At 34.8% G+C, this 11,474-nt stretch overlaps 1 protein-coding gene across 2 annotated transcripts in view; it reads left to right on the top strand.

The window, feature by feature from the left end:
• The first annotated feature begins 1,290 nt into the window (after positions 1–1,290).
• Positions 1,291–11,474, top strand: part of TAFA2 (TAFA chemokine like family member 2) — a 2,885,489-nt gene continuing 2,875,305 nt past the window's right edge. Inside the window, exon 1 of one of the 2 annotated variants that reach the window (XM_044088281.1) lies at positions 1,291–2,308. The gene's annotated coding sequence lies outside the window, so the exon portion shown is untranslated. The remainder of the gene's footprint in view (positions 2,309–11,474) is intronic. The other variant, XM_044088280.1, reaches the window with a different exon arrangement.

Below are 11,474 nucleotides of genomic sequence, written 5' to 3'. Positions count from 1 at the left end.
ATATATATAGATAGAGAAAGACTTACTTGTTAACACCAGTTCTGTTTGTATAATTTACTTTTCGTTTGTAAAAACAAATCCTTGCTCTAGAAACCTAACCTATATTGTCACTTTACCAACACAACTTGGTGTGAAACTTATCCTCCATTCTTGGAACAGGCTGACCTTACATATCAAACAGCGTACTTCCTTGGTAATACAGCCATTCAACGGTACAACATAGTTCAGTGCGTCAATTGTCCATCAAAACGTGGATGTATGCCTCAAGGATTTTTGGAAGTTGATTTATCCGTACATTTCCCTGCAAAAAAATCAGAAAACAAAAAAGGGACGCTTGAAATGCGTACATGAAAGAGTGCGTAGTACGTAAAATGAATTGGATGAATCAGCAATTTGAAAGCTGCAGTTTCCAAACACAGTCTGAGTTTGAACGGTGTTGTAGAGACAACTGTGTAATAGAATAAAACGGTTTAAGTAAAATAACACATTTTCATAACGTGCCAAACAGTATGAAAGACTGAAGAAATTAAATTGGGTGATACAGTATTTTGCAAGCTGCAGTTTAGTCTCTATTATATTTTGGAATAAAAAGGTGTGAGCAAGGTGGCGAAATCTGTAAACAACCGCGACAATTTCAGTACAAATTGAAATAATCGAACAGAGTAAATCATTCTGGAAAGAATTCTAACAACATCATTAGCCATTAATGGAAATTATGTATTATTGTTTGTTGCAAACAGAGCCCTAACTTTGGCTCTGTGTAATTACTAGAGATTTCTTTAACCTGCAGGACCTCACACTAACTCAGGAGGGAGACATAGTACACATTTTGTATACCATTTACGGTTTGCCCAGGGGATCCTTTCTCTTCCCACAGTGATGCTGACTCTTGAATTGTGTTCAATGTTTAGGTAATGAGCAAATAGTTTTCAATGATTTTGCAGTCTTGCGGTCTTCAACGTTATCATTTATATATATATATATATATATATATATATATATATATATATGATACACACACACACACACACACACACACACACACACACACACACATATATATATATATATATACAATCATTCTCTGTTTATCTATTTCTGTACACGCCGGGATATGCAGTTTGTATACACATTCAATATATCTGTTTATCAATTCCTCTGTTGGAGGTAGATAAAACCGCGCCTGCATCAGTGTAAAATACCCACACGTGTACGCATGTATACCATATGAATATCAGACATTTATTAAGAGCATAAAAACAAATGTCTCAAATTTCCGAAGATTTTTACCTAGTGTCTTAGACTTGCGCACGTGTGTGTGTGTGAGCGCGCGCGAGTATTGGCACTAAACTGTGTTCTTCGATTCTGCACACATTTCTTGCATGCTCTTTGGCAGCATTCTTAAAATATTGAGTAGTGAACGAAATTGCTGTGACTGGATGTGTAGCCGATACCGTATAATTTATAATTCAAGGCACACTGTCTAGGTGGATGGTTGCTGTTGTTCATATTGTGCCTCCGTGGGGGTGTATAACAGTTTATGACAAACCAAGTCTCGTGCATTAATTGGACTGTGCACAGAAGTTCCGACCCTTCTACTTAAATGACTGATTTGGGACCAGCTCCCTAAAAAATAGCTGCATGCAATGAGTGCAAAACGTTTGAGATGGCATACTAGAATTATACCAGCACTCCCCTTAAGATCAGTCTGATCTGACTTTACTTACTCAGCGCTTCATTTTCTCACCCCTAGCCTTAACCAACTGAAGAAAGTGCAGCAGATAGGGGAGGAGGTGCAGGATTAAGTAGTGGATACTAGATCTTGGGTTGAATGTCTGAGCTGCTTCAGAGGTACGTAGCTGTATCTCGTCTGGATGTGAAGCTTTCAATCTACTTACTTTCCTAAGACGCAGAAGGAGAGAAGAGAAGACAAGAGTTGTGGAGAGAAAGGCCAATTGATGGAAAAGGAAATGAGAAAGGTGCAGTAGTAGTAGCAGCTGCCAGTGTCTCTTGGTTTTATGTGTTTTGCAAGGACTGCGTGAATGGACAAGGTTTTAAGGGCTATTTCAAAGAGCGCTATAAGGTTTCTTGTGACTATGTATAGTTAATAACGCACCTCGACGAACGTCCAGACCACCAACAGCAAGGTCTGGACAGGAGCTCGGTTAACGCTTCCCTTCTTCACAGAAATTTCCGTATTTTCTGATCTGGATTCTGGATGTAAACAATATAGTGGCGATACATATATACATTTTTTTGGTTTGTGTCCAGGAGGTGGTTGTAGGTGTTTATGGACTCACTGCTCCAGGTAGGTAATTTATGTTGCACTTAAAATAATGATCCCATTTTTAAGAGAAGTAACGCTATGCTTTGGAGAAGCTTAAGAGACTTAACCAATGAAGAGACAATTTAATGAGTTATAATAACAAATAATTATAGGGGACCTGCAGCTGGCTGATACTCTAAAGTTTTCTTTCCAATTTGCATACATATTTCCTATAGGAACGAAGAAAGAAACGTAATGCCTTCACTTCTATAGAAACATGAAATTGGAGTAACATCTGTTAAAACTGAAGAGGGATTCAGTCACGGTGATTTTAGGCCGTTCCACTAACCTTAAGGGGATTATATTAGATAGAGTTCGAATGAAAGGTTCCTAGTGTGATTTGAAATCTGTATGGTACATTAGTTCAGTAGACATCTAGCCTTGCTAACTCAAGGGATATCAAGAAGTGTGGATACTAGTGATATTAAAAATGCTGCACTTTATGTTTTCCCTACATCAGGAGGTCTACTAATTATATTGTAAAGTTACCAGAACAATACTGACTTGTCACACTATCTTTTCACTTTTGCATTGGAATAAAATATGATGGAAACAAAAACACAGTCTTTGAGCAATTAATTCAAGTTTAGTGGAAGCTAGCCTTCCAGAGTAAAACAGGTGTTGTCGCTTAAGTGACAGCACTGTTTTGTGTTCAGCTATTTTTACGTCAAGTGCTTTTTCCCATTTTAGTATCTTCTTTCTCTAACCTTAAAGCTTTAGCTCTTCCCATGTGCTTTTTAACAGTGTCACTGATAAGTTATCCAGTTTTAAGATGTTTTAGTGTATTACCTGATAAGATCATGTTTATCCTGCAACATTTGCTGCTGGCAGACTTGACTCAGTGAGGCTTGTAGATGCTATCTGCATGTTCTGGGTATTTTGTTTAACAGCTGTGCATAAACTGTGTAACTTTATAGTACAGATCAGCCAGATGACATATTCCTGTTTTCTAAAATACAATCAAAAGCCCTTTTTTTCCTCAGTACAAATTCTAGTATGGATTAGACATTTTAAGAAGCAGATTTACTTTAGATTACTGTTATTTTCCCTTCCATATTAGTAGAGATTTTATTTGTATAACCAGCTTGCAAGGCTGGAGGGATACAATTTAATTCATATTTTAAAAAAAAATTAACATTTGAGTCACTAGTATACTGTACACTAACACAAAACATTTTCTAAAATATTTATTTTTAAGCAATTCTTGACAATAATAGTCCATATTTCCTGTGTTACAGAGTAGACTGCATTAAACATTAACATCTGCTGTGGTTCAGGGTCTTCGCCAGACCAGGTTACTTGATTTACTGTATTAAACTTTATCACATTGATATCCATTTATGGGATATTTGTGAAACAGTATTATAGAAAGTTGAACAGTTGTCTTTGAAATGCACTGTGTAACTTATGGCAGTGCATTGAAACTTTAAAAACTAAAGCTTTTACTGTAATAAATATTATCCTAATAAGTATTACAGATCATACAAAGTAACAGCATAGCAGCATTTTTGTCAAGGTAAGAGATAATGAGGAACTCGGACATGATTTGTATTTCTATTAATAAAAATGAGGGAAGTAGAAAACCTTTATATCCTAGATGGATGTTTTCCTTAAAAAATGGAACTGAACAACAGAGACTGTTGAAGATCTATCACTTTTAGAATACTGGAGACTTGGAAGGCTGGAATCAGCCTGAACACAGCTATCACAGCATAAGCACTTTAAATACCTTAGTGATCCCATAATTAGATTTGATATTAGAATGTCTCAGCAATGCAATAAATATTAACTGTGTGCCTTGAAAACCCATATACTGTTATAGACACTGTTATATTGAGTTTTTTTGGAAGGTTCAGTAACCACAATTAGATGTGCAACAAGCTTGGCCTAATGTTAAGTCAGGCAGGTGCTGTATTCCAGCTGCTCATACGCTTTATAAACAAATGTGACCACTTCCCACATTTACACTAAATTGACTGGATTGCTTAATCAGCAGGCAAACTTGAATTTTTCACCAGATTATACATGTTTACTGATGCCAAGAAAAGCCTTACTTTTGAGCCTATCTGTGTGCCAGTTTCCGACTTTCTTACTCTTAACTGTGAGAATCTTTTGATTTCGTTGCCTTTATGAAAAGGTGTTTGGTGAAAAATACAAGTAAAATTTTGGCTTAGATCTTTAAAAAATGGCTTGGAATTCATTATAGCATTTGGGTAGCATATGAAACCTTCACATTACATAGAATGTATTATTAAGGTCATAAAACTGGAGAAACTGGAAGATGACTTTTATCTTAATCTAATTCAGTACATATAATAACAATGCCTGGTTATTTTGTTGTATTCACTAACTTATTTTGAACAGTTGACATATAAAACCATATACAGCTTTATAGACTAAAACATATTTAGTTGTATTATATACATACTTTCACTGAACTGCAGTCATGTAGACTACACTATGTATTGAAGTGTGCTACAAGAAACACTATTATTATTCAAGGTTTTACAGTAGAAAGGTGAAATAATGGAAAATGAAAGTTTGAGAAAGCCTGTCATAAATTAGGAGTTTGCTTGAATCAGGTTTCTAGTTGATGTGCCACTGTAGATTATCTGAATAAAACTCAGCACATTATGAGAGGTTTTGTTTTCAGGAAAACAGGAAGCTCCAGTAATTTATAGTATACACGAAGAATGCACATATTTGGTAAGCTTCACAAATGGTGGTTTTGTGCCTTAATAATGTTGCTACTTTTTAAAGAGTTACTGTAGAGAAAGCACTTATTAACCTGCCACAAGAGCCAAGGCAGCTTTAATGATCACTGTAACCATCCACAATTCATCTTATGTTACTGCTTACTGTAATGTATTCCTTAATATTCATCATAAAAACAAAGCCTTTTTGTTTCTTGAGAATAAATCTACACTAGTTAATTGCTCATTAATGGATGATGCAGTGTTCATCTGTGGCATCACAGTTTTCACATACCATCTACAGATGGTTTCATGTACCTTGGGAATTAAATTACCAGACTCTGAATTATGAAGCTCATAACTTCATATAAGCTTCATAATTAAAAGGTAATACAAGCAAGAGAAGAACTGTCGGGAAGATATGGGCATTTCAGGCAAAACTAGGTCTTGATATTATTTCTGTCAAGAGTTCTTATGGTGCCCTCAGCTCATCAAGCATAATGTTATTTACAACAATGTTTGCATTCTTAGGCTTATGACTAAACATACTAAAAAATATCTGAAAAAGTATGCAATATAACAAGTTGTGTAATACCTTAAATGTTTTACAGATAAAAAGCATCTTGCTCTTTGGTTCTGCAGTCCATTTACAACTGTGTTATGAATAGTTCGGCATTTGTTACATCATTTTAATGCACCTTGTAAAGGCAACCTGCTAGACACGTCTTTCTGTCTTGCTACAAACGCTTTATTAATCACTGCCTGAAAGTCTGCAAACATGCTCAATCACTGTTAAAATGTATTTGTGAATGTTTATATTTCTGTTAACATTATCAGGTGTATTCGGGAAAGTTGTTTTGCATTTTGGAAATTAGACGGTATTGATACTGCATTTTAAAGTGTACAGCCAGTACAGGAAATCTAGGTTTATAATAAGCATACAGAAGGATTTTCTACAAGATTGTATGATATTTGATAATCCTAGCTTGTGTACATCTTACAATATAATATTTAAATGTAGGTGCCCTTTTTCAGTAAGAAATTTAATATGTTAAGTATCTAGAAATGTTTATTTACTACAGAATGTTTACTGTTGGGTTGTGAGTGGAAGCCTCCAAGGGAGGAATTTTCAATTCTTGTTGTATTTTAAATGTTGCATATTAATATTGGATTTTACTGTTTTGCACCAAAGAAACTTGCATAAACACAATATCGTATGAGAAATTGGTCTGCAAAAGGGGGGAAGGGAAGAAGGATATAAGGGAGTCATAATATAAAGAATGCTACGGTAATTAACAGCTGTGTAAATTCTGTAACATACTCATATAAATCGTTGAATACACATGCCTTCATAATTCATTCATTCATTGTTCATTCACAATAGGTGCATTTTGCCATATGTCTGCTTAGCAATTACAGAATGACCCTATGTCTAATGCCACATAATTTTTAGTAGCACCAATGAGTATTTTAATTTTGTGGGTGAATGCACAGGATACATTTGAATATGTGTGCACTGTCACTCATCCTTATTAAACATGGATGTGTAAAAACTGGCTTATTAATAATCTTAGCTGGAGTTATGTTAAGGTCAGTGAGCTTGGGTACATCATTTTCATATTCTTGTGGTACAAATGTTGCTTCTTATTAAGTCAGATTCAGTTATCATGTATTTCTGATTCATGTATAATTCATGCTGTTAAAATATTATGCCATTTCTTTAAGGAACAAGGTAAAATGAGAGCATGGCTAAGTCCTTTGAACTGCTAATACTTAGCAAAGGATCTGACAGATGCTGACCCAGTAATGTACTCTATACAGTATACATTTGACCCGCAGATGTGAAGAATTCCCATCACACCACTCTTTGTTTGAGATGTCAAATGCAACACAGAGCTTAGCTTGTTTTTTATGTCTGAAGGATGGTTTCAAATCACTATTCAAATATTTGTGTTATTGGAATATAGCAGTTTAGCAGCTGTCATTTTAAGTCTGAAAAAAATGTTAAGAATTCTTAAACGTAGAAAGGATCAATAATAATGTAAACATATGTTGCATCAGACAGTATTTTTTCCTCAGAAATAAGTAAATGCATACTTTGATTCATTCTCTGTAAAACACATAGAGAAGAATTGTTTATAATACACATTACATATACAGGGTTACTTGATTTTAACCCTTGATCCATAAAACATTCAAATGAAAACAAATATAATTTCAAAAAACTCCTCTGGTTCCATTTACATAGTTCTTGGTTATGTAATTGTTCTGACCCTGCGTAGCTTCATTTAATTAGATCATATATCATATCTTAACCTTCTATGAAACCTTGCAGCAACTCCTTTCTATACTCTTAATCAATGTGTGTTTACTGTACTAGCCACTGATAAATGTAACCAAATGACTGAACAAAATGTCCTTTCAACTGTATTGCTTAGTGTAACACACTGTGCTGCTTATAGTATATTTACGTTTTGCTCCTTTCTTGGCCTTGAAACTGTACTTTATTAACTTTTGACTCTGTACTGTACTTTATTAACATGTCTGTTGTATTTACTGTACTAATCTTTGTGGAAGTTTTCTCCCCGGGCCTCCGTTGAAAATGGGATTCATGTCCAATCAGACTTTCCCAGTAAACACATGTAAAATAAATAAATAAAAATGAATAACTCTACTCATGTGGGATGTTCTCTCATATTTAGAAGACATTTGATTCCTGAAACAGTCCTTCTATGAGCAATTTACTTGTTAGACTTAATAAGATTGTGTTTTGAAGATTTGTCAGTAAATGGTAATAGAAATGAAAGAAAACAGTATGGCAGTTGTTGCAAGAGACATCTTCAAACTGTGAACCTGGAGTTACTGAGTAGTGAATGGCAGGAAACAGTCACCTCTGGGAAAAAAGTAAACGGAATAAACTTCTCAGAACTGTTAAACCTAAGCAATAATTCAAGTGTGGGGAGAGAATACATGACTGGCCTTCACCCAAGTTTGTCAGGGTCAGAGCTTGCTGTACAGACCCTGATTCATTTGCATGAAGATGAGCTACACTTCTTTTGGCTGATGGATGCCTTCACTTCTCATTGGTTTCTCAATGATTAGGACATTTTGGTCCCCTTTTTATAAAAGTGGTGGTGCAAATGCTCATGAGTGACAGCAGTTTTTAGTTAGACCGCATCTTAGCAGAGAGCTTTTAATGGCTGTGCGAATTAATTTATTTTCTTGATTTGGAACTGTGAGGTATTAGCTGGATTCATACTTTACAACCTCTTACCAGAAGAAATCTGGACCAAAAGTAATGCCCCGGGACAAAGGCCCAAAAATAGGGACAATTTTTAAATATTGCTCTTCTAAACTTAGAAGGGTACTAGAATAAAATGTATTGTTAGCATAATTTTCTGAATGATATGAAGTCTGAAACTCAAATGTCTGCCATTTTTAGTGACTTCAGTCCTCAATTATTTTGCCAGAAAACCACAAATTTTTCTGGACGTTCTGTGAAAATGTGGACAGTTGAGAGGTATGGCTAGACTCTTCACTGATCTTTAAGTTCAAGTTGGCCAGTTTGATGAACTAGGTCAAAAGTGTACTCTCATACTGAGTCCAGAGCCAGCCTGTATTTTAACAATTTGTTCTATGTATTGGTTGTAGAATTTATCATGCATTTATATTACAGTATATTTTGGGTGTTGATAAATATTTTCTATATTATATACTTCTGATTTATTCAGATATTGTTTCTTTTTCTGAAACACGGGTGTTCAAATCAGTTAAATTTAGACAAATTCTTTTGAAAATCTTCTTTCTTGTAATGCAGTCACCAAGAAAAGAAAAGGCAAACATCTGTCCTTTTGGGGTAAAAAGTCCCCTTTTTCAAAATTAAATCATGATCACAGATCTGATTATATTCAGTAGCAATATGATGTTTGTGGGTGTGAATGTGTGTGTGTGTGTGTGTGTGTGTGTGTGTGTGTGTGTGTGTGTGTGTGTGTGTATGTTTGTATGTAACTTGCCAGCATAAATCACACATTTTGGACAGATGTCTGCTGTTGACCTTTTGAATTCAGTTATGTCTGTTTGTAATGAAATATGTACTATTTATTAGGAAACTATGGCTATTTTTTTCTTTTCCTCCATAAATTTCTCACCAGTAACACGTACCTAAATTTGTGCATTAAAATATTAACATTCATATAATTCTGAACATTTTTAGTTCATGACAATGCAGAGTGTAATCAGTATCCTCACTTTCTACATGATAAACTGTTTTCTGTATTATATTCAGCCATATACGATAAGTAGGCTGTATTTTGTGTGGGTGTAAGAGTGACTGTGCCATCATTCGTAGGTGAGAACAAACCACTAACTAAATGTGAGAGTTATTAATTTAATCTATTAATATCAAAAATACTACTAATGTACTTGTAATGGTTAATTTAGTTACCGTACAGCTGATCAGCAGGGATCATTAATATGTATGTTATAGCTATAAACTCCGTCTTTGAATGGAGGCTGTTTCCAGAGCACCAACAGACATGAGAGGTTTACAGGGTGAAAGCCCCACTTGTGAGGAGAAGGACACTAACTGACTCTGCAATATGTGTTTCTTTAATGCAGTATATATGAAAACCACTGCTTTCGTAGCCCTAAGGTGCCCTGCCACTATAAAATGGGATATTGACACTGTGTCTGTAATGCTAAGAATAATACATTTCAAATAATTAATTAAAGCTTGCAAGTAGTCAAGGTGCGCACTGTTAGATATGTAATAGCATCTCATTACGCAGTCAGTCAGGAATGTACTTCACATATGGTGTTCCTACCTTTGAAGTAATTGGAATTCAGCCTTCCTCTCCCATTACAACATAACTTTCACTGAATTGCCAGTTAATATAGGCTCCTCACTTAAATTCTCAGTACGTTTGTCAAAGTAACCTTATCACTCAGTACTTTGAAAGCACCATTATTTTCAGCTTCATCATTTTCTGATTTGTACAGCAAATGTCATTCAAATTGTACTTTTCTGTAGTTTTGCAATATTGGTGGTATTACAAGCTATATTCATACTGTTTTGCTTGCAAAGCACATAACCATGTACTGTGCATATCCTGAAGTCATGATGCTGCCGTCTGCAAAAGGAAATTGAGAGAATCCCTCTTTGATAATGAACTGAAATAAAAAATGTAACATAGTAATTTTCCAAAACTGTTTTTGTGATTGCCATTCCGCACAAAGTCAGTAATGCCTGAAAATGTATGTTATAGTTGAACACCTGCTCAGTGCTTTACATTTCTGTCTTGTTAAAATAAACATACAAGTACAATTTGAAAGCTGTCTAGAAAATGATAGAGGGCTCGCTGTGCTGTATCGCTGAAGGACTGGAACTACCAAGTCTTCATTTCTTTCTGAAATTCCATTGGAATAAAATCTTGTATGCAATCAGCTTCAGAAAGACAGAAAGTGGTAATTTTAGTAGGTGGAGCAGGGCTATGACCCCCTCCCCTTCGCTACTAGAATGGATGACAGCCTAGAATATTTATTCATGTATTGCAGGACAAAAATGTTTCCTTTGTTTCTTTGAGCCACCTTTTACCCTGGCCATGGTTGAAAAGTGTTCAGGATTTATCTAACAAATACATAAGTAAAATAAACACATAAACTGGGGCTTGATTTGCTTTTTTTTTTTTTTTTTGAGAACAGGAATTATTAAATACTTTACGTTTTGATACAATTGTGAATCTTACAGCTTCTGTTGGCATAAAAAAGCACTTACGCTAAAGATGCTACCAGCATAGACTGAAACTATTTGCAGAGAATTCATGCTTTTTAAGTTCTGACTAACTTTAGTAAGTGGTCATAAACTGGTTTACTAAATGCTGTATATTTAATAAAGGCAAAAAAGTAATAAATTATCTGTTCAGTAATGTCTGTTTATGGTAAAGATGCCAGTCCATAAGCATGATTAAAGCTACTAGATGCCTTTGAACTTTTGATTTGACATTATACTTGAAGATCTGACATTTATTTCTAAGTACATAATACAATTTTTTTTTTTACTTCTGTAGATTATCAGATAATGTCTAGCAATGTGTGATAGGAGAGCAGACATCACATTTCCATTCTGCTAAGGGAAGCTTCAGTATTAGTGTATTAAATTTGTTGAGTATCATCAGAGAATCTTGTGCCATGGTTTTCAAATGTGGACAGGTGAAAAAAAGGTAACAACACAATGCAGAAAAATGACTTTGTTTGATGTTTTCTTCATTAATCATGTAGGCTAACTTGAAAAATAAGGAATTCTTTTCCTTTCAGAAATATTTTCCTGCACAGAAATGTATATCAAATAAAAGCTGTCACTTTGAAAGGCTCCTGCTGTGATTCCATTTTAGTACATAAACAAATGGGGGTTTGATTCATACCATCTCCACCTGAACATTGTGCTCTAATCTTAACTA

Source organism: Protopterus annectens, chromosome 11.part0, assembly GCF_019279795.1.
Source record: "Protopterus annectens isolate FY-2018-M chromosome 11.part0, PAN1.0, whole genome shotgun sequence".
Taxonomy (NCBI): Eukaryota; Metazoa; Chordata; order Ceratodontiformes; family Protopteridae; genus Protopterus; species Protopterus annectens.
The sequence above is the reverse complement of the archived record's forward strand: the minus strand, read 5'-3'. Positions and strand labels throughout refer to the sequence as shown.